The sequence below is a fragment of the Pristiophorus japonicus genome, chromosome 23 (genome assembly GCF_044704955.1).
Source record: "Pristiophorus japonicus isolate sPriJap1 chromosome 23, sPriJap1.hap1, whole genome shotgun sequence".
In the NCBI taxonomy this organism is placed as follows: domain Eukaryota; kingdom Metazoa; phylum Chordata; class Chondrichthyes; family Pristiophoridae; genus Pristiophorus; species Pristiophorus japonicus.
Window position 1 is genome coordinate 21,542,795 of NC_091999.1, and position 24,518 is coordinate 21,567,312.

The 24,518-nt window shown below is 49.3% G+C and overlaps 1 pseudogene; it reads right to left on the minus strand.

The window, feature by feature from the left end:
* Positions 1-24,518, minus strand: part of LOC139235430 (zinc finger protein 850-like) — a 192,382-nt pseudogene that overhangs the window by 36,363 nt on the left and 131,501 nt on the right.

Here is a 24,518-nt window from a genome sequence, read left to right on the forward strand (position 1 = left end):
CCCAGAGGGTGGTGGGGATCTAGAACTCACTGCCTGAAAGGGTGATAGAGGCAGAAACCCTCACCACATTTGAAACATACTTGGATGTGCACTGGATGTGTCATAACACACAAGGCTGTGGAGCAAGAGCTGGAAAGTGGGATTCGGCTGGATAGCTCTTTTTCGACCAGTACAGACACAGTGGGCCGAATGGCCTCCTTCTGTGCTGTAAAGGTCTATGATTCTGTGGTCGTTGAAATCCCCGACTATTGCTGCCCTATTGGTTTTGGACTTCTCAGAAACCTTCCTCCATATTTGCTTTTCTATCTCCCTCTGACTGTTTATAGTACACTCCCACCATTGTGATTGGCCCGCTTTTGTTCATCAGTTCAACAGATATGGCCTCATTTGATGATCCTTCCAACATCTCATCCCTCCTCACTGCTATAACAACACCTCAGCTTATCTGCCTTATCCCCTGGACTTCTTGCATTGAAGTATATACCATTAAGCACGGCCTAACTCCTTTGTTGTCGATTTTCTAGCCTTTGTTTCCTCTGCCTTCTAAACTAATTAACGAATTTTCTGCTCCCATTTCCAAGCTTTGCTTCTCTCCCTCCTGAATCTAAGCTCAGGTTCCCAACCCCCTGCCAAGCAAGTTTAAACCCTCCCCAACAGCATTAGCAAAACCCCTGGGAGGATAATGGTAGGGGCCCTGTTGAGGTGTGACCTTATCCGGCTTGTACTGTCCCCAGCCCCTCAGGAATCTGTCTGTTCACGCTCGCCCCTCAGAATGTCCTGCAGCCTCTCAATGATATCCTTGACCCTGGCACCAGGAAGACAACCTACCATCCTGGAGTTATGTCGGTGGCCGCAGAAAGGTCAGTCTGTTCCTGTAACTAATGAAACCCCTTTCACTATTGCCTACGTGACCTTGCCCTTCCCCCCGTTCCGTACAGTTGAGCCACCCATGATGCCTTGGACTTGGCTCTGGCTGTACTCCCTGAGGAACCACCAGTACAGAGAGTGAGATGCACTGAGAGGTGTCCTGCACTACCTGCCTGGTCCTCCATGTCTGTCTGGGCAGTCACCCATTCCCTCTCTGCCTGCACACTCTTATGCTGCGAAGTGACGACCCCCTGAAAGGTGCTATCCACGTAGCTCTCAGCTATGCACACCCCCAGCCAAAGTGCCTTGCCCAGTCCCAGTGCATGCCTCCCTCAGCTGAAGTGCCTTGCCCCAGTCCCAGTGCATGCCTCCCGCAGCCAAAGTTACTTATCCCAGTCGCAGTATTTGATTTACCCCAGTCCCAGTGCATGCCTCCCCCAGCCGAAGTGCCTTACCCCAGTCCCAGAACATGCCTCCCCCAGTCCTGTTTCTCAGCACCACCTGCATGGAATGATTCGGGGGGGGGGGGGGGGTGGAGGCTAAACAGTGGGCGGGGCTTGTCGCCTGTCCGTCACAAAGTGCAGAACCAATAGTTCCCTTGGGTTAATAAACCCTGGGGGGGGGGGGGGGGTCACACAGCCCGAGTGCAGGCCCAGGCCGGAGTGACAACACTCCGCACCATCCGCTTCACACACACCCGGGCTCGGGCCCAGGCCACGACTCACCGCCCGCAGGCCTCGTGTTCACCCCCCGGTTCCAGGCCAGGCACACACTATTGGGCCAGCCTGGACTCACCCTATTGGGCCAGCACAAAAGACCCAATAAAAACAGAGACAGGGTGTAGTGCAATATAAACAGAGACAGGGTGTAGTGTAATATAAACAGAGACAGGGTCTAGTGTAATATAAACAGAGACAAGGTGTAGTGTAATATAAACAGAGACAGGGTGTAGTGTAATATAAACCGAGACAGGGTCTAGTGTAATATAAACAGAGACAGGGTCTAGTGTAATATAAACAGAGACAGGGTCTAGGGTAATATAAACCGAGACAGGGTGTAGTTTAATATAAACAGAGACAGGGTCTAGGGTAATATAAACAGAGTCAGGGTCTAGTGCAATATAAACCGAGACAGGGTCTAGTGTAATATAAACCGAGACAGGGTCTAGTGTAATTTAAACAGAGACCGGGTCTAGTGTAATATAAACAGAGACCGGGTCTAGTGTAATATAAACAGAGACAGGGTCCAGGGTAATATAAACAGAGACAGGGTCCAGTGTAATATAAACATAGAAACATAGAAACATAGAAACATAGAAACATAGAAACATAGAAACATAGAAACATAGAAAATAGGTGCAGGAGTAGGCCATTCGGCCCTTCTAGCCTGCACCGCCATTCAATGAGTTCATGGCTGAACATTCAACTTCAGTACCCCATTCCTGCTTTCTCGCCATACCCCTTGATCCCCCTAGTAGTAAGGACCTCATCTAACTCCTTTTTGAATATATTTAGTGAATTGGCCTCAACAACTTTCTGTGGTAGAGAATTCCACAGGTTCACCACTCTCTGGGTGAAGAAGTTCCTCCGCATCTCGGTCCTAAATGGCTTACCCCTTATCCTTTGACTGTGACCTCTGGTTCTGGACTTCCCCAACATTGGGAACATTCTTCCTGCATCTAACCTGTCTAATCCCGGCAGAATTTTAAATGTTTCTATGAGGTCCCCTCTCATTCTTCTGAACTCCAGTGAATACCAGCCCAGTTGATCCAGTCTTTCTTGATAGGTCAGTCCCGCCATCCCGGGAATCAGTCTGGTGAACCTTCGCTGCACTCCCTCAATAGCAAGAATGTCCTTTCTCAGGTTAGGAGACCAAAACTGTACACAATACTCCAGGTGTGGCCTCACCAATGCCCTGTACAACTGTAGCAACACCTCCCTGCCCCTGTACTCAAATCCCCTTGCTATGAAGGCCAACATGCCATTTGCTTTCTTAACCGCCTGCTGCACCTGCATGCCAACCTTCAATGACTGATGTACCATGACACCCAGGTCTCCTTGCACCTCCTCTTTTCCTAATCTGTCACCATTCAGATAATAGTCTGTCTCTCTATTTTTACCACCAAAGTGGATCACCTCACATTTATCCACATTATACTTCATCTGCCATGCATTTGCCCACTCACCTAACCTATCCAAGTCGCTCTGCAGCCTCACAGCATCCTCCTCGCAGCGCACACTGCCACCCGACTTAGTGTCATCTGCAAATTTGGAGATACTACATTTAAACCCCTCATCTAAATCATTAATGTACAGTGTAAACAGCCGGGGCCCCAGCACAGAACCTTGCGGTACCCCACTAGTCACTGCCTGCCTTTTCTGAAAAGTACCCATTTACTCCTACTCTTTGCTTCCTGTCTGACAACCAGTTCTCAATCCATGTCAGTACACTACCCCCAATCCCATGTGCTCTAACTTTGCACATCAATCTCTTGTGTGGGACCTTGTCGAACGCCTTCTGAAAGTCCAAATATTCCACATCAACTGGTTCTCCCTTATCCACTCTACTGGAAACATCCTCAAAAAATTCCAGAAGATTTGTCAAGCATGATTTCCCTTTCACAAATCCATGCTGACTTGGACCTGTCATGTCACCTCTTTCCAAAAGCACTGCTATGACATCCTTAATAATTGATTCCATCATTTTACCCACTACCGATGTCAGGCTGACCGGTCTATAATTCCCTGTTTTCTCTCTCCCTCCTTTTTTAAAAAGTGGGGTTACATTGGCTACCCTCCACTCCATAGGAACTGATCCAGAGTCAATGGAATGTTGGAAAATGACAGTCAACGCATCCACTATTTCCAAGGCCACCTCCTTAAGTACTCTGGGATGCAGTCCATCAGGCCCTGGGTATTTATCGGCCTTCAATCCCATCAATTTCCCCAACACAATTTCCCGACTAATAAGGATTTCCCTCAGTTCCTCCTCCTTACTGGACCCCCCGACCCCTTTTATAACCGGAAGGTTGTTCATGTCCTCCTTCGTGAATACCGAACCAAAGTACTTGTTCAATTGGTCCGCCATTTCTTTGTTCCCCGTTATGACTTCCCCTGATTCTGACTGCAGCGGACCTACATTTGTCTTTACTAACCTTTTTCTCTTTACATATCTATAGAAACTTTTGCAATCCGTCTTAATGTTCCCTGCAAGCTTCTTCTCATACTCCATTTTCCCTGCCCTAATCAAACCCTTTGTCCTCCTCTGCTGAGTTCTAAATTTCTCCCAGTCCCCAGGTTCGCTGCTATTTCTGGCCAATTTGTATGCCACTTCCTTGGCTTTAATACTATCCCTGATTTCCCTTGATAGCCACGGTTGAGCCACCTTCCCTTTTTTATTTTTATGCCAGGCAGGAATGTAAATTGTTGTAGTTCATCCATGCGGTCTCTAAATGTCTGCCATTGCCCATCCACAGTCAACACCTTAAGTATCATTCGCCAATCCATCCCAGCCAATTCACGCCTCATACCTTCAAAGTTAGCCTTCTTTAAGTTCTGGACCATGGTCTCTGAATTAACTGTTTCATTCTCCATCCCAATGCAGAATTCCACCATATTATGGTCACTCTTCCCCAAGGGGCCTCGCACAACGAGATTGCTAATTAATCCTCTCTCATTACATAACACCCAGTCTAAGATGGCCACCCCCCTAGTTGGTTCCTCGACATATTGGTCTAAAAAACCGTCCCTTATGCACTCCAGAAAATCCTCCTCCACCGTATTGCTTCCAGTTTGGTTAGCCCAATCTATGTGCATATTAAAGTCACCCATTATAACTGCTGCACCTTTATTGCACGCACCCCTAATTTCATGTTTGATGCCCTCCCCAACATCACTACTACTGTTTGGAGGTCTGTACACAACTCCCACTAACGTTTTTTGCCCTTTGGTGTTCTGCAGCTCTACCCATATAGATTCCACATCATCCAAGCTAATGTCCTTCCTAACTATTGCATTAATCTCCTCCTTAACCAGCAATGCTACCCCACCTCCTTTTCCTTTTATTCTATCCTTCCTGAATGTTGAGTTCCCAGCCCTGATCATCCTGGAGCCACGTCTCCGTAATCCCAATCACATCATATTTGTTAACATCTATTTGCACAGTTAATTCATCCACCTTATTGCGGATACTCCTTGCATTAAGACACAAAGCCTTCAGGCTTGTTTTTTTAACACCCTCTGTCCTTTTAGAATTTTGCTGTACAATGGCCCTTTTTGTTCTTTGCCTTGGGTTTCTCTTCCCTCCACTTTTCCTCATCTCCTTTCTGTCTTTTGTTTTTGCCTCCTTTTTGTTTCCCTCTATCTCCCTGCATTGGTTCCCATCCCCCTGCCATATTAGTTTAACTCCTCCCCAACAGCACTAGCAAACACTCCCCCGAGGACATTGGTTCCGATTCTGCCCAGGTGCAGACCGTCCGGTTTGTACTGGTCCCACCTCCCCCAGAACCGGTTCCAATGCCCCAGGAATTTGAATCCCTCCCTGCTGCACCATTGCTCAAGCCACGTATTCATCTGAGCTATCCTGCGATTCCAACTCTGACTAGCACGTGGCACTGGTAGCAATCCCGAGATTACTACTTTTGAGGTCCTACTTTTTAATTTAGCTCCTAGCTCCTTAAATTCATTTCGTAGGAACTCATCCCTTTTTTTACCTATGTCATTGGTACCAACGTGCACCACGACAACTGGCTGTTCTCCCTCCCTTTTTAAAATATCCTGCACCCGCTCCGAGACATCCTTGACCCTTGCACCAGGGAGGCAACATACCATCCTGGAGTCTCGGTTGCGGCCGCAGAAACGCCTATCTATTCCCCTTACAATTGAATCCCCTATCACTATCGCTCGCCCACTCTTTTTCCTGCCCTCCTGTGCAACAGAGCCAGCCACAGTGCCATGAACTTGGCTGCTGCTGCCCGCTCCTGATGAGCCAATCCCTCAACAGCACGCAAAGCAGTGTATCTGTTTTGCAGTGGGATGACCACAGGGGACCCCTGCACTACCTTCCTTGCACTACTCTTCCTGCTGGTCTTCCATTCCCTCGCTGGCTGTGGACCCTTCTCCTGCGGTAAGACCAACTCGCTACACGTGATACTCACGTCATTCTCAGCATCGTGGATGCTCCAGAGTGAATCCACCTTCAGCTCCAACTCCGCAACGCGGACCGTCAGTAGCCGGAGGTGGACACACTTCCCGCACATGTAGTCGTCAGGGACACTGGTGTTGTCCCCGTGTTCCCACATGGTACAGGAGGAGCATATCACGTAACTGAGCTGTCCTGCCATGACTTAACCCTTAGATACACTTAAATTGCCGACAACAATGTTAAAAGTTACTGATTTATAAAGAAAAAGAAAAACTACTCACCAATCAGCAGCCAATCACTTACCACGTTGGCTGTGACGTCACCTTTTGATTTCTTTCTACTTCTTTTTTGACTTCTCTCAGCTGGAGCTGCACAAGTCACTCCTCTCTGGACTCCCCGGACTGCTGAGCCTTTTATAGGCCGCTGCCTCTCTCGACTCCCGCCTCTCTCGACGCTCCCTGGACTGCTGAGCCTTTTATAGGCCGCTGCCTCTCTCGACTCCCGCCTCTCTCGACGCTCCCCGGACTGCTGAGCCTTTTATAGGCCGCTGCCTCTCTCGACTCCCGCCTCTCTCGATGCTCCCCGGACTGCTGAGCCTTTTATAGGCCGCTGCCTCTCTCGACTCCCGCCTCTCTCGACGCTCCCTGGACTGCTGAGCCTTTTATAGGCCGCAGCCTCTCTCGACTCCCGCCTCTCTCGACGCTCCCTGGACTGCTGAGCCTTTTATAGGCCGCTGCCTCTCTCGACGCTCCCCGGACTGCTGAGCCTTTTATAGGCCGCTGCCTCTCTGGACTCCCGCCTCTCTCGACGCTCCCCGGACTGCTGAGCCTTTTATAGGCCGCTGCCTCTCTCGACTCCCGCCTCGCTCGACGCTCCCCGGACTGCTGAGCCTTTTATAGGCCGCTGCCTCTCTCGACGCTCGACGCTCCCCGGACTGCTGAGCCTTTGAAAGGCCGCTGCCTCTCTCGACTCCCGCCTCTCTCGATGCTCCCCGGACTGCTGAGCCTTTGAAAGGCCGCTGCCTCTCTCGACTCCCGCTTCTCTCGACGCTCGACGCTCCCCGGACTGCTGAGCCTTTTATAGGCAGCTGATTCTCTCGACTCCCACCTCTCTCCGGGTCTAGTGTAATATAAACAGAGACCGGGTCTAGTGTAATATAAACAGAGACCGGGTCTAGTGTAATATAAACAGAGACCGGGTCTAGTGTAATATAAACAGAGACCGGGTCTAGTGTAATATAAACAGAGACCGGGTCTAGTGTAATATAAACAGAGACCGGGTCTAGTGTAATATAAACAGAGACCGGGTCCAGTGTAATATAAACAGAGACAGGGTCCAGTGTAATATAAACAGGGACAGGGTCTAGTGTAATATAAACAGAGACAGGGTCTAGTGTAATATAAACAGAGACAGGGTCTAGTGTAATATAAACAGGGACAGGGCCTAGTGTAATATAAACAGAGACAGGGTCTAGTGTAATATAAACAGGGACAGGGCCCAGTGTAATATAAACAGAGACAGGGTCTAGTGTAATATAAACAGGGACAGGGTCTAGTGTAATATAAACAGAGACAGGGTGTAGTGTAATATAAACAGAGACAGGGTGTAGTGTAATATAAACAGAGACAGGGTCTAGACAGGGTCTAGTCAGGGTCTAGTGTAATATAAACAGAGACAGGATCTAGTGTAATATAAACAGAGACAGGGCCTAGTGTAATATAAACAGAGACAGGGTCTAGTGTAATATAAACAGAGACAGGGTTTAGTGTAATATAAACAGAGACAGGGTCTAGTGTAATATAAACAGAGACAGGGTCTCGTGTAATATAAACAGAGACAGGGTCTAGTGTAATATAAACAGAGACAGAGTCTAGTGTAATGTAAACAGAGACAGAGTCTAGTGTAATATAAACAGAGACAGGGTCTAGTGTAATATACACAGAGACGGGGTCTAGTGTAATATAAACAGAGACAGGGTCCAGTGTAATATAAACAGAGACAGGGTCCAGTGTAATATAAACAGAGACAGGGTCCAGTGTAATATAAACAGAGGCAGGGTCCAGTGTAATATAAACAGAGACAGGGTGCAGTGTAATATAAACAGAGACAGGGTGCAGTGTAATACAAACAGAGACAGGGTGCAGTGTAATATAAACAGTGTCAGGGCCCAGTGTAATATAAACAGAGACAGGGCCCAGTATAATATAAACAGAGACAGGGCCCAGTGTAATATAAACAGAGACAGGGCCCAGTGTAATATAAACAGTGTCAGGGCCCAGTGTAATATAAACAGAGACAGTGCCCAGTGTATTATAAACAGAGACAGGGCCCAGTGTAATATAAACAGAGACAGGGCCCAGTGTAATATAAACAGAGACCGTGTCCAGTGTAATATAAACAGAGACAGGGTCCAGTGTAATATAAACAGAGACAGGGCCCAGTGTAATATAAACAGAGACACGGCCCAGTGTAATTTTAACAGAGACAGGGTGTAGTGTAATATAAACAGTGTCAGGGTCTAGTGTAATATAAATCGAGACAGGGCCCAGTGTAATATAAACAGAGACAAGGCTAAGTGTAATATAAACAGTGTCAGCGTGTAGTGTAATATAAACAGTGTTTGGGGGTCAGTGTAATATAAACAGAGACAGGGTCCAGTGTAATATAAACAGAGACAGGATATGGTGCATTAATAACTGATACAAAGCCTAGTTTTACACTAGAAACAAGTATTTAATATTGAATTAATATTTTGGCAATAATAATTGAAAGAGGTGATAGTGTCACACTAACAGAAGCCTTTAACACTTTAACAATACCAGAAACATTCTCTATAGAATACAACAGAGACACAATCTACAGTTATAATAATAGAGGTGTGCACTAGAACTGGAACTACAGGGGCAGGTTATTTTCAGGTCTAGTGTAACAATTCCAGAGACAGGGTCCGGAGTAATAACAGCAAATGCATGGCCCACTGTGAGTAACAAAGACAGTGTTTGATCCAATAATAACAGAGGCAGACTCTAGTGTAATACTGAACACAATGCTGGATCGAGTGTGATGGTCACACAGGCAGTGTCTCGTGCAACAAAACAAAGATTGGGTCTCCTCTAATAGTGTGTGCAAGTCAGGGCCTATTGCTATAACCTCATTCACCCATCCCCCTGTGCTCACTGACTTACATTGGCTCCCGGTTAAGCAAAGCCTCGATTTTAAAATCTAATCTTTGGTTTCAAAACTCTCCATGGCCTCGCCCCTCCCTATCTCTGTAAACTCTTACAGCCCCACCACCCTCCGAGTTTCTGCACTCCTCCAAATCTGTCCTTGCCCATCCCTGATTTTAATCACTCCACCATTGGTGGCCGTGTCTTCAGCTGCCGAAGCTCTAAGCTCTGGAAATCCCCCTAAACATCCACCTCCTCTTTCAAGTTTCTTTTTAAAAACTACCTCTTCGATCAATCTTTTGGGAATCTGTCCTGATATCTTTCTTTGTGGCTCTGTGTCAAAAATGTTTTCTTATTGATATCGATCGTGTTAAGCGCCGTGAGATGTTTCATTGCATTAAAGGCGCTATATTAATGTAAGTTCTGGTTGCTTTCTTGTTGTAACAAATGCTTTGCCGAATGTCTGATAACAGAGTCAAGGCCCACTGCAGTATGAATGTGTGGGTCAGTGTAATAACACCGGCACGGTCTAGTGTAATGGGAACAGGGAACAGACCCCGTCAGCCTTGGCTCAGTGGTAGCACTCTCGGCCGAGTGAGGGTTCAATTCCCAATCCAGAGCCCGAGCACATCATCTAGGCCCAGACTCCAGGTGTCAGTACAGAGGGAGTGCTGCACTGTCAGAGGTGCCGTCTTTCAGTTGAGACATTAAACCGATACCCTGCCTAGATTTTAAGTTGGATGTAAAAGATCCCACAGCCACGATTCAGAGGAATAACAGGCGGAGTTCACCCCAGTGTCCTGGGCAATGTGTATCCCTCAACTTACATCACTGAGAACGGATTGTCTTGTCATCATTACATGGCTGTTTGTGGGATCCTGCTGTGCACAAATTGGCTGCTGCATTTCCTACATTACATCTCCTCCCCAAAACCCCCCTCACCCCAACCCCTCCTTCACCCCTACTCTCAAACCTCCCTCACCCCAACCCCTCCTTCACCCCTACTCTTCAACCCCACTCACCCCAACCCCTCCTTCACCCCTACTCTCCAACCCCCCTCACCACAACCCCTCCTTCACCCCTACTCTCCAACCCCCCTCACCCCTACTCTCCAACCCCCCTCACCCCAACCCTTCCTTCACCCCTACTCTCCAACCCTCCTCACCCCAACCCCTCCCTTCACCCCTACTCCCCAACCCCCCTCACCCCAACCCCTCCTTCACCCCTACTCTCCAACTCCCCCTCACCCCAACCCCTCCTTCACCCCTACTCTCCAACTCCCCCTCACCCCAACCCCTCCTTCACCCCTACTCCCCAACCCCCCTTACCCCTACTCCCCAACCCCCCTTACCCCAACCCCTCCTTCACCCCTACTCTCAAATCCCCACTTCACCCCTACTCTCCAACTCCTCATCCCAACCCCTCCTTCACCCCTACTCCCAGCCCCTCTTGTGTCTTGAATTGCCTTCACTTTAATGGAAATTGACAATTGGAACTAGTCAGGAATTGAACAATATTTACAACAGATTCGAGATGTTGTGAGAGTCAGTATCTTTCTCTATTCTGCCAACTTGAGGAGTTAGATGACCAACTTTCTCCTGTGAATATAGAGCTGGAGTATTGGGTCGTGATGTATTCACTAGTTCATCCTGTTGACTCTAAATATTGAGTCTTGTGGTTTCAGACACCAGATAATCAAGCTCAGGACAACAGATTGACTTGTACTGATGTTATTAACAGCACTGCAAACATACAGACAGTATAGTTACCGGATCCGGAGAACAGGGATAATGGAGTGGGTTCCCAGGGCTCCTCTCCCCAGGTGTGTCTAACAAGCTGTGGTTACACTGGCGATATTTATACTGAACTTGTTTGCTACATTCCAGATCTGACCCTGCTCAAACCATAACCACAAGGATATCGGTGCAAGGTTCTGCCTGTGACCACAGGGCTGTGTCACTGTCACACACAGATACCGTTTCCTTGTTTCACATCTCCATACAAACAACATCACTTCACACATCCCCTTTCGACAAATTACAGCGGACATGAGCAAGGACATGAGCCACATTAAACTGCACAAACATTTCATAATAGCAAAGGTTAAACTTGGATAAATGTTCAGTTATTTTCTGTTCAGGCAAAATGCAGAACAATCCAGCAGCTCACCAGCACCTTTACAGCGTCTCATCGGCCGACAGGCTTTCATTAAGTACATTTGCTGAGTGCATTTAAATTTAAAACCAGGTTTGTAGGCGTGATGCTCCATTCACACATCGAAGGTGAGAGAGATGCTGTGGGGCACACACTAAGTCCAGTATCTGAAAGTGATTAACAGACTGGGTTTTGTGTTTAGTGATCCCGGGTGTGTTACAGACACCTTCCCTTGATACCAAAGCTCGGAGAGGGACTCTGGAAGGTATGGGGAACTGGCACTTGTCCCTGAGAGTAACCGAAGGTATGAGAATTGAAATAATCCAGAGTTAGAAAGGAGAAAAGGTCCCAAAATTGAACAGTCGGTAACGGGACATCAATTAGAAACAAATACTCAACTGTGCGTTTGAAACAAAGCTGACCTGTTTTTTTATTTGTTCATGGGACATGGGATGTGTGTGTCGCTGGCAAGGCCAGCTCTGGGCCAATAGGAAGAGCGAGGGGCGGGGCTGGAGGACCGAGCGGGCAGTTGGTCCTCCAACCAATCGGAGTGAGCGAGGGGCGGGGCTTGCGGCCCCCCCAGTGGGCGGGGCTGGGCCCGGATCTCCCGCACTGAGCATGACGGGCAGCGGCGGCCACAGTTGGTGGAGCCCGGATGATGTCGGACAGGAGACAGTCGACTGTCGGTGCGGGGCAGGAATTGGAGCCACGAGTGGGCGGGTGAACGTCAAACACCTGCTGTGGGCCCCAGGCCCCAATCACAGCCCAGAGACCCCGGGTTTGCCTCGTGGTGACAGGCCCGGGTCAGCGGGGTCACTGGCCGACACCTTGGACGTGTTAGAACATCAGAAATAGGAGCAACAGTGGGCCATCCGGCCTCTTGAGCCTGCTCCGCCATTTAACACCATCATGGCTGATCCTATCATGGACTCAGTTCCACTTCCCTGCCCACTCCCCATAATCCCTTATCCCCTCATCATTTAAGAAACTGTCTATTTCTGTCTTAAATGTATTCAATGTCCCAGCTTCCACAGCTCTCTGAGGCAGTGAATTCCACAGATTTACAACCCTCAGAGAGATTCCTTCTCATCTCAGTTTTAAATGGGCTGCCCCTTATTCTAAGATTATGTACCCTAGTTCTAGTCTCCCCCATCAGTGGAAACATCCTCTCTGCATCCACCTTGTCAAGCCCCCTCATAATCTTATACGTTTCGATAACATCATCTCTCATTCTTCTGAATTCCAATGAGTAGAGGCCCAACCTCCTCAACCTTTCCTCATAAGTCAACCCCCTCGTCCCTGGAATCAACCGAGTGAACCTTCTCTGAACTGCCCCCAAAGCAAGTATATCCTTTCATAAATATGGAAACCAAAACTGCACGCAGTGTTCCAGGTGTGGCCTCACCGATTCATTATATAGCTGTAGCAAGACTTCCCTGCTTTTATACTCCATCCCCTTTGCAATAAATGCCAAGATACCATTGGTCTTCCTGATCACTTGCTGTACCTGCACACTATCCTTGTTTCATGCACAAGTACCCCCAGATCCCGTTGTACTGTGGCACTTTGCAATCTTTCTCCATTTAAATAATAACTTGCTCTTCGATTGTTTTTCTGCCGAAGTGCAGGACCTCACACTTTCCAACATTATACACCATCTGACAAATGTTTGCTCACTCACTTAGCCTGTCTATGTCCTTTTGCAGATTTTGTGTGTCCTCCTCACACATTGCTTTTCCTCCGATCTTTGTATCATCAGCAAACTTGGCAACGTTACACTCGGTCCCGTCTTCGAAGTCGTTAATATAGATTCTAAATAGTTGGGGTCCCATCACTGATCCCTGCGACACCCCATTAGTTACTGGTTGCCAACCAGAGATTGAACCATTTATCCCGACTCTCGGTTTTCTGTTCGTTAGCCAATCCTCTATTTATGCTAAATTATTACCCCCAACCCCGTGAACTTTTATCTTGTGCAGTAACCTTTTACGTGGCACATTGTCAAATGCCTTCTGGAAATTCAAATAAACCACATCCACTGGTTCCCCTTTATCCATCCTGTTTGTTACATCCTCAAAGAACTCCAGCAAATTTGTCAAACATGACTTCCCTTCATAAATCCATGCTGACTCTGCCTGACTGAATTTTGCTTTTCCAAATGTCCTACAACTGCTATTTTAATAATGGACTCCAACATTTTCCCAACGACAGATGTTAGACTAACTGGTCTGTAGTTTCCTGCTTTTTGTCTGCCTTCTTTTTTAAAAAGGGGCGTTACATTTGCAATTTTCCAATCTGCTGGGACCTCCCCAGAATCCAGGGAATTTTGGTAAATTACAACCAATGCATCCACAATCCCCGCCGCTACTTCTCTTAAGACCCTAGGATGTAATCCATCAGGTCCAGGGGATTTATCTGCCTTCAGTCCCATTATCTTACTGAGTACCACCACCTTAGTGATTGTAATTGTGTTACGTTCCTCCCCCACCCTATAGCCCCTTGACTATCCACTATCGGAATATTGTTAGTTTCCTCTACCCATGTCATTGGTCCCGATGTGGACCACAACCTCCGGCTGTTCACCCTCTCCCCCCAGAATGCCCTGCAGCTGCTCAGTGACATCCTTGACTCTGGCACCAGGGAGGCAACATACCATCCTGGAGTCACGTCTGTGGCTGCAGAAACACCTGTCTGTTCCTCTGACTATTGTATCCCCTACCACTATAGATCTTCCATTCTTCTTCCTCCCCCCCTACCCCCCGTGCAGCTGAGACACCCGTGGTGCCGTGGATTTGGCTCTGGCTGCACTCCCCAGAGCCACCATCGCCCTCACCGGTACTCAGAACAGAGAACCAGTTGGAGAGCGAGATGGACTCGGGGAACTCCTGCACTCCCTGCCTAGTCCTCCTCTTCTGTCCAGGGGTCACCCAATCCCTCTCTGCCTGCACATTCTTAAGCTGCGGGGTGACCATCTCTAGAAACGTGAGATCCCCGGAGCTCTCAGTCTCATGGATGCACCGCAGTGACTCCAGCCGCCGCTCAAGCTCCAAAACGCGGAGCTGGAGACACCTCCTGCACATGTGGACGTCCCGGCTGTGCGAAGCTTCCAGGATTTCCCACATGCCACAGGATGTGTAATGCACGGGACTGAGCTGTTCTGTCATCCCTCAAGTTACACTCACAACTATCAAGTAGAACTAAACTCTAAACCTTAGAGAAATACACCCAGCAACTACTCAGCAATCCGCTGATTGAATTAACTGGCTTTCCTTAGATAATAAAGTTCACATATATTTACTGGCAGACTGACTTACAACAATGACAAAGGTTTCCTACTGAAAAGCAAAAGAAAAAGATTTACCAATCCACCAGCCAATCACTTACCCGCTGGGCTGTGACCCTGCACCAGCCGGTTCCTCCCGGAACACCGCACCTCCCGGAACGCCCCGCCCCCCTCCTCCCGGACCGCCCCTCCTCCCCTCCTCCCCTTCTCCCGGGCCGCCGCTCCTCCCCTCCTCCTGGGCCATCGCTACTCCCGGAACTCCACCCCCCTCCTCCCGGACCGCCCCTCCTCCCCTCTCCCCCGACGGCCCCTCGCCTCCTACCCCCAACCCCCATAGACGACCACTATTCCCCCCCCCCAGGCGGCCCCCCCCTCCCCTAGACGGCCCCGACTTAATAAAAGCCTGTCGGCCGATGAGATGCTGTCAAGGTGCTGGTGAGCTGCTGGATTGTTTTGCATTTTGCCTGAACAGAAAATAACTGAACAGTTATCCCAGTTTAACCTTTGCTATTATGAAATGTTTGTGTAGTTGAATGTGGCTCATGTCCTTGCTCATGGCGGCTGTAACTGTGTAGAAAGGGGATGTGTGAAGTGATGGTGTTTGTATGGAGATGTGAAACAAGGAAACGGTATCTGTGTGTGACAGTGACACAGCCTGTGGTCACAGGCAGAACCTTGCACCGATATCCTTTTGGTTATGGTTTGAGCAGGGTCAGATCAGGAATGTAGCAAACAAGTTCAGTATAAATATCGCCAGTGTATCCGCAGCTTGTCAGACACACCTGGGGAGAGGAGCCCTGGGAACCCACTCCATTATCCCTGTTCTCTGGATCCGGTAACTATACTGTCTGTATGTTTGCAGTGCTGTTAATAACGTCAGTAAAAGTCAGTCTGGTGTTCTGAGCTTGATTATCTGGTGTCTGAAACCACAAGACTCAATATTTAGAGTCAACAGGATGAACTAGTGAATAAATCACGACCCAATACTCCAGCTCTATATTCACAGGAGAAAGTTGGTCATCTAACTCCTCGAGTGGGCAGAATAGAGAAAGATACTGACTCTCAGAACATCTCGAATCTGTTGTAAATAGCGTTCAAATCCTGACCGGTTCCAATTGTCAGTTTCCATGACAGTGAAGGCAATTCAAGACACAAAGGGGCGAGGGGGGGGGGGATGTAATGTGGGAAATGCAGCATCCAATTTGTGCACAGCATGATCCCACAATCAGCCATGTAATGATGACAAGACAATCCGTTCTCAGTGATGTAAGTTCAGGGACACACATTAACCCGGACACCGGGGTGAACTCTGCCTGCTATTCCTCTGAATCGTGGCCGTGGGATCTTTTACATGTAACTTAAATCTAGACAGGGTATCGGTTTAATGTCTCATCTGAAAGACGGCACCTCTGACAGTGCAGCACTCCCTCTGTACTGACACCTGGAGTCTGGGCCTAGATGATGTGCTCGGGCTCTGGATTGGGAATTGAACCCTCACTCGGCCGAGAGTGCTACCACTGAGCCAAGGCTGACAGGGTCTGTTCCCTGTTCCCGTTACACTAGACCGTGCCGGTGTTATTACACTGACCCACACATTCATACTGCAGTGGGCCTTGACTCTGTTATCACACATTCGGCAAAGCATTTGTTACAACAAGAAAACAACCAGAACTTACATTAATATAGCGCATTTAATGCAATGAAACATCTCACGGCGCTTAACACGATCGATATCAATAAGAAAACATTTTTGACACAGAGCCACAGAGAAAGATATCAGGACAGATTCCCAAAAGGTTGATTGAAGAGGTAGTTTTTAAAAAGAACCTTGAAAGGAGGAGGTGGAGGTTTAGGGGGGAATTCCAGAGCTTAGAGCTTCGGCAGCTGAAGACACGGCCACCAATGGTGGAGCGATTAAAATCAGGGATGGGCAAGGACAGATTTGGAGGAGTGCAGAAACTCGGAGGGTGGTGGGGCTGTAAGAGTTTACAGAGATAGGGAGGGGCGAGGCCAGGGAGAGTTTTGAAACCAAAGATTAGAATTTTAAAATCGAGGCGTTGCTTAACCTGGAGCCAATGTAGGTCAGTGAGCACAGGGGGATGGGTGAATGAGGTTATAGCAATAGGCCCCGACTTGCACACACTATTAGAGGAGACCCAATCTTTGTTTTGTTGCACTGGACACTGCCTGTGTGACCATCACACTCGATCCAGCATTGTGTTCACAATTACACTCGAGTCTGCCTCTGTTATTATTGGATCAAACACTGTCTTTGTTACTCTCACAGTGGGCCATGCATTTGCTGTTATTACTCCGGACCCTGTCTCTGGAATTGTTACACTAGACCTGAAAATAACCTGCCCCTGTAGTTCCAGTTCTAGTGCACACCTCTATTATTATAACTGTAGATCGTGTCTCTGTTGTATTCTATCGAGTATGTTTCTGGTATTGTTAAAGTGTTAAAGGCTTCTGTTAGAGGGGATAGTGTCACACTTTCAGTTATTATTGCAAAAACGCTGTTTCAGTTATTAAATACTTGTTTACAGTGTAAAACTATGCCGGACCCTGTCTCCGTTTGTATTATGCCGGACCCTGTCTCAATTTGTATTACGCCGGACCCTGTCTCCGTTTGTATTACGCCGGACCCTGTCTCCGTTTGTATTACGCCGGACCCTGTCTCCGTTTGTATTACGCCGGACCCTGTCTCCGTTTGTATTACGCCGGACCCTGTCTCCGTTTGAATTACGCCGGACCCTGTCTCCGTTTGAATTACGCTGGACCCTGTCTCCGTTTGTATTACGCTGGACCCTGGGTCTTTTGTGCTGCCCAATAGCGTGAGCCCAGGCTGGCCCAATAGCGTATGCCCAGGCTGGAACCAGGGGTGCAAACACTGGGCCTGCGGGCTGTGATTCGGGGCCTGGGACCGAGCCCCGGTGTGTGTGTAGCGGATGGTGCGGAGTGTTGTCTCTCGAGCCTGGGCCCGCGCTCAGGCTGCGTGACCCCCCCGGGGTTTATTAACGCAGGGAACTATTTGTTCTGCACTTTTCTGATGGACAGGCGACAAGCCCCACACCGTGTCATGGCCCGCCCCCTCTAAGCCCAAATCATTCCATGCAGGTGGTGCCGAGAAACAGGACTGGGGTAAGGCATATACTGGAACTGGGGTAAGGCACTTCCGCTGGGGGAGGCATATACTGGGAGTGGGGTAAGGCACTTCGGCTGGGGGAGGCATATACTGGGACTGCGGTAAGGCACTTCAGCTGGGGGAGTCATGCACCGGGAGTGGGGTAAGGCACTTCAGCTGGGGGAGGCATGCTTGAGCATGGGGTTTGTGAGCTTGAGCAGCAGCGAGTGTCACTGCATCCGCGAGGCTGAGAGCTACGTGGATAGCACCTTTCAGGGGGTCGTCACCTCGCAGCAGAAGAGTGTGCAGGCAGAGAGGGAATGGGTGACTGCCCAGACAGACATGGAGGACCAGGCAGGTAGTGCAGGACACCTCTCAGTGCATCTCACTCTCTGTACTGGTGGTTCCTCAGGGAGTACAGCCAGAGCCAAGTCCAAGGCATCATGGGTGGCTCAACTGTAAAGGGGGGGGCAGTGGGAAGAGGAAGGTCAGAGATACAGAGGGGTGTCGGGCTGGAGGAGGTTAGAGAGATAGAGAGGTGTGTAGGTGCTGGAGGAGGTTAGAGGGATCGGGAGGGTGTAAAAGCTGAAAGAGGTTACAGAGGGGGAGGGGTCCAGTGCTGGAGGAGGTTACAGAGGGGGAGGATTGTAGTGCTGGAGGGTGTTACAGAGATAGGGAGATGTGTAGGGCCTGCAGGAGGTTAGAGATAGGGCGGGGTTTAGGGCTGGAGGAGATTACAGTGAGGGAGGGATGTAGGGTCTGGAGGTTACAGAGATAGGGAGGGGTTTAGGGCTGGAGAAGGTTTTCAAGAACAGGATGAGTGTAAGGGCTGGAGGAGGTTAGAGAGAGAGATGTTTGTAGGGTCTGGAGGAGACTACAGCGATAGGGAGGATTGTAGGGCTGCAGCTGGTTACAGAGATAGGGAGGTGTGCAGTGCTGGATGAGGTTATAGAGATAGGAAGGGGCTGGAGGAGATTTCAGAGATAGGGAAGGTTCTGGTATTGGAGGTGGTTATGGAGATAGGGAGGGGTGGAGGGCTGGAGGCGATTACAGAGATAGGGAAGGGTGTAGGTGCTGTAGGTTACAGAGATAGGGAAGGGTGTAGGTGCTGTAGGTTAAGAGAGAGGAAGGGGTGTAGGGGCTGGAGTAGGTTGCAGAGATTGGGAGGGTTGTAGGGGCTCGAGGAGGTTAGAGATAGGGAGGGGTATAGGGCTGGAGGAGGTTACACAGCTAGGGAGTGGTATAGGGCTGGAGGAGGTTACAGATATAGGGAGAGATGTAGGGCTGGAGGAGGTTGCAGAGAAAGGGAGGGTTGTCGGGCTGGAGGTGGTTACGGAGATAGGGAGGGGTTTAGGGGCTGGAGGTGGTTGGAGATCGGGACGGGTATCTGGTCTGGAGGAGGTTACAGAGATAGGGAGGGGTGTAGGGGCAGGAGGAGGTCACAGAGAAAGGTAGGGGTGTAGGGGCTGGAGGAGGTTACACGGATAGGAAGAGGTGTAGTGCTGAAGGAGGTTACAGAGATGAGGGGTTTAGGCTGGAGGAGGTTACAGAGATAGCGATGGGTGTAGTGTCTGGAGGTTACAGAGATAGGGAGGGGTCTAGTGCTGGAGGAGGTTACAGAGATAGGGAGCATTGTAGGTTCTGAAGATTACAGCGATAGGGATGGGTGTAGGGGCTGGAGGAGATTAGAGAGATGTGGAGGTGTGTTGCACTGGAGGAGGTTACAGATGGGGAGGGGTGTAGGGTCTGGAGGAGGTTACAGAGATAGGGAGAGATGTCGGGGATGGAGGAGATTAGAGATAGGGAGGGGTGTATTGGCTGGAGAGGTTACAGAAATAGGGAGAGGTGTCGGTCTGAAGGAGATTGCAGAGATAAGGAAGGGTCTAGGGGCTCGAGGAGGTTACAGAGATCGGGAGGGGTGCAGCAATTGGAGGAGAGTACAAACATGGGGAGGGGTGTACGGGCTGGAGGAGATAACAGAGATAGGGAGGTATGTAGGTGCTGGAGGAGGTTAGAGATAGGGAGGTATGTAGGTGCTGGAGTAGGTTGGAGAGATACCAAGGTGTGTAGTGCTGGAGGAGGTTACAGAGGGGAAGGGTTGTCGTGCTGGAGGAGGTTGCAGAGATAGGGAGGGGTGTAGGGGCTGGAGGTTAAAGAGATAGCAAGGGGTGTAGGCCTGGAGGAGGTTACAGAGATACGGAGGTGGATAGGGTTAGAGATATGGAGGGGTGTAGGGGCTGGAGGAGGGTTAGTGAGATAGGGAGGGCTGTAGGGGCTGGAGGAGGTTTAGAGAGATAGGGAGGGGTGTAGGGGCTGGAGGAGGTTTAGAGAGATAGGGAGGGGTGTAGGGGCTGGAGGAGGTTTAGAGATAGGGAGGGATGTAGGGCAGGAGGAGGTTCGAGAGATAGGGAGGGATGTAGGGGTGGGGCTTTGGGGCTGGAGGAGGTTTAGAGAGATATGAGAGGTGTCGGTGCTGGAGGAGGTTGAGAGAGATAGGGAGGTGTGTAGGGCTGAGGAGGTTACAGAGAACGGGAGGGTTGTAGGGCTGGAGGTGGTTACAGAGATGGGGAGGGGCTGGAGGAGGTTACAGAGATGGGATGGGGAGGGGAGGGGAGATTGAGGGATTTGAACAGGAGGCTGAGAATTTTAAATCAGCGCCTCACTGGGGCCGAGGAGGGGAGAGAAGTGCAGGAACACAACCCCCTCACTACCTACCCTGCACTAACCCCCATCATCTGTTACATCACCGGGAGTTCCAGCGACACTCCTCCCCCTCTCTCTCGGTATTTATCCACTCACTGCCTCACTCAAAACTTATCTCCCATTGACAATCCATGTGAGAGCCCTCGTTGTCCCAGAATTGCTCCCCGTGGACACTGACTGACCTTCCCCGTGCTTCCACCGCCCTCCTCCTGTTCCGTGACGGCCGACAAATTCAGGTTGTGTTCCAGTCTGCAAGCGAAAGATTGGGAGTGGGGGTGTATAAATTAAAACACATGGCGGGCCGGAGGAAGGGGCTTGGGGGGGCCGTGTCCTGCCAACAGGCCATATGTTTGACACCCCTGAGCTACACTGTCAAGCCCTGTAAGAGTTTTCTATGTTTCAATGAGATCACCTTTCGTTCTTCTAAACTGTAGAGAATATCGGCCTGGTCTACTCAATCTCTGCTCACTGGACAATCCCCCAACCCCAGGATTCAGTCTGGCGAACCTACGTTACCATCCTCAATGGACAGTACATCCTTCCTTGGGTAAGCAGCCAAACTGTCCACAATACTCCAGGTGTAGTCTCAAAAGGGCCCGATATAATTGCAGTAAGATGTCTAGGAGCAAGTTATTATTTAAATGGAGAAAGATTACAAAATGCTGCAGTACAGTGGCACCTGGGGTCACTTGTGTATGAAGCACAAAAGGATAATATGCAGGTACAGCAAGTGATCAGGAAGGCCAATGGTATCTTGGCCTTTATTGCAAAGGGGATGGAGTATAAAAGCAGGGAAGTCTTGCTACAGCTATACAAGTTATTAGTGAGGCCACACCTGGAATACTGCATGCAGTTTTGGTTTCCATATTTACGAAAGGATTTACTTGCTTCAGAGCCCGTTCAGAGAAGGTTCACTCGGTTGATTCTGGGGATGAGGGGGTTGACTTATGAGGAAAGGTTGAGTAGTTTTGGGCCTGTACTCATTGGAATTCAGAAGAATGAGAGGTGATCTTATCGAAATGTACAACATTATGAGGGTGCTTGACAAGGTGGATGCAGAGAGGATGATTCCACTGATGGGGAAGACTCGAACTAGAGGGCATGATCTTAGAATAAGGGCCACCCATTTAAAGCAGAGATAAAGAGGAATTTCTTCTCCGAGGGTTGTAAATCTGTGGAACTCGCTGCCTCAGACGGTTGTGGAAGCTGGGACATGAAATAAATTTAAGACAGAAATAGACAGTTTCTTAAACGATAAGGGGATAAGGGGTTATGGGGAGTGGGCGGGTAAGTGGAGCTGAATACATGATCAGATCAGCCATGATCTTATTGAATGGCGGAGCAGGCTCGAGGGGCCGTATGGCCTACTCCTGTTCCTATTTCTTATGTTCTTATGTTTACTCTTATCCTCAAATCCTCTTGTAATAAAGGCCGACATACCATTTGGTTTCTTCATTGCTTGCTGTACCTGCATATTAACTTTCAGCGATTCGTGTACAAGGACACCAAGGTCCCTCTAAACACCAACATTTCCCAATCTCTCACCATTTCAAGTAGCTGTTTCCAGTCCACTTTGGCTAAATCACAGATCAGCTTAGTAAAATTGGCTTTTCCCCAGTTGAGAACTTTTATTGCTGGTCTATCTTTGTCCTTTTCCATAACTAACCTAAATCTAACTGAATTACGATCACTAGCACCAATGCTCTCCCACTGATACCCCTTCCACCTGCCCAGCTTCAGTACCTAATACTAAGTCCAGAACTTCCCCCTCTCTTGTTGGGCTTGCTACGCACTGGCTAAAAAGTTCTGCTTGTTGCTGACCCCTCTGCGAAGGGAAATAGGTCCTTCCTATCCACTCTATCTAGGCCGCTCATAATTTTATACACCTCATTAAAGGTCTTGCCTCAGCCTCCTCTGTTCCAAAGAAAAAAAAATATTAAGAGGGTTGGTGGGCTGGAGGAGGTTACCGAGATAGGAAAGGGTGAGACCCTGGAGAGATTTGAACAAGAGGATGAGTATTTTAAAGGCTGATGCCACCAGCCATCTCGCCCAGCACATAATGTAACTCACTACCAACAGGAAGGATGTTACTTTAACTGCTAAAGATGCATAATGCGGGGAAATCAATGTCTGTCCCTTTAACTAACAGCGATATGGAAAGAGGGAAATGAATGACCTTGAAACACCTGGTCCACTTGGCACTGAAGTGTCTGAAACTCATAATAGGAACTCATAAATAGAAATAAAATACTGACAGATGTTAAACTGTTTTGTTGACAAACGAAATCTCGATTTAACTTTTAAAAGATGAATTGTTTAACAGGGTTCACACAGACTCACCTGATAGGCTGACTCAGGATCCACCCCTCAAGCACCGCGATTGGTTGAAGAACCCACTGCTCCCTGGGCCCTCCGGCCTCTGACCTCTCTTCCTGTTGGTTCCCAGAGCAATCAATCACCACTCGCCAACATTACGCTGCCAGATTAAGTTGAGGGGCTTGCAGGAAGAAATAAAATGAGGCCGTGAATCTGAGTTAAGAAATAAAATTAGAAAAGCATGATTAAATAAACAAGGAGAGGCAATATAAATTAAAGGGTACAATCCTAAAGGTGGTGCATGAACAGTGAGACCTGCGGGTATATGTGGACAAATCGCTGAAGGTGACAGGACAGGTTGAGAAAGCAGTTAAAAAAACTTAGAGGATCCTGGGCATCACAGAGTACAAATGCAAGGAGGTTATGATTAACCTTTCTAAAAATTGGTTCGGTCTCAACTGGAGCATTGTGTCCAATTCTGGGCACCACACATTAGGATGTGAAGGCCTGAGAGAGGGTGCAGAAAAGATTAACAAGAATGATTCACGAGATGAGGGACTTCAGTTCCGTGGATTGACTGGAGAAGCTGGGGTTGTTCTCCTTGGAGCAGATAACGTTGAGAGGAGAATTGATAGAGGTTTTCAAAATCATGAGGGATCTGGACAGAGGAGATAGAGAGATACTGTTCCCATTGGTGGAGGGGTCGAGAACCAGAGGAGACGGATTTAAGGTGAATGGCAAAAGAACCAAAGGTGACATCAAAAAAATCAATTTTATGCAGAGTGGTTAGGATCCGGAAAGCACGGCCTGAAAGGGTGGTGGAGGCAGACTCAATCACAGCGTTCAAAAAAAAAAAGTTGGATAAGTATCTGAAAAACAACATTTTGCAGGGCCGGGGGAAAGGGAGGGGAGTAGGCAAGGGTTCGACGGGCCGAATGGCCTTCCGTGCTGTAACCATTCTCTGATTGTGTGAGCAGAACCACTCTGTTCCCTGACTCAATCTAAAGCCTTCCCGATTGTGAGCACCTGTTAAACCTGCCCTGCACCTTCACTGCTCCAGGGAGAACCACCCCAGATGCTGCAGCCATCATCTTATTGAATGGCGGCAGGCTCGAGGGGCCAAAGGGCCGACTCATCTCCTATTTCTGATGTTCTCATGTATTCATGTCACTGGTCCCCATCCTGCACCTGCTCCCTGCAGTAAGATGGCCGCCGCGCATGCTCCCTGCCCTGCAGCGGGACAATGGAAAGCATTGTGACATCGAGGAAGCACCGCTCCTGTCGCTCCCTGCTCCCCGTGGCGGGAGGACACGTGCTGCCCAAAGATGGCGGCCAAACTCCCGGCAACCCCCGACAGTAACCAAGGCCCGTCCCCGCCCGAAGGTGCCCCGCAGCTGCCACCCGCCGACAAATCTCACCGCCAGCGTGAGTCTGAGAGTCCTCAGGGAGGCTGGGCGCACTGCCCGGGCTGCTCATCCATCCTCCACGGGGGAGGGCAAATCGTCGTCCGTCCACGGCTGTTCTCCCACAATAGGCTGGCACCACGCCTGCGCACAACTCCGCCTCGCCTCACCTGGGCCCCGAGCTCAACGGCTGCGAGCGGAGCCCACCAACAAGCCCCCCAACCGCCCGCCCGCAACACTCAGCCCACAGCCAAGAGCGAGGCGGCGCGGGGCACCAGCCCACCCAGCGCGCTGCTTCGCACCAATCAGTGGCGGGGCGGCGGGGCCGCGGCACCAATCAATCACTGGTCCCTGAAGGT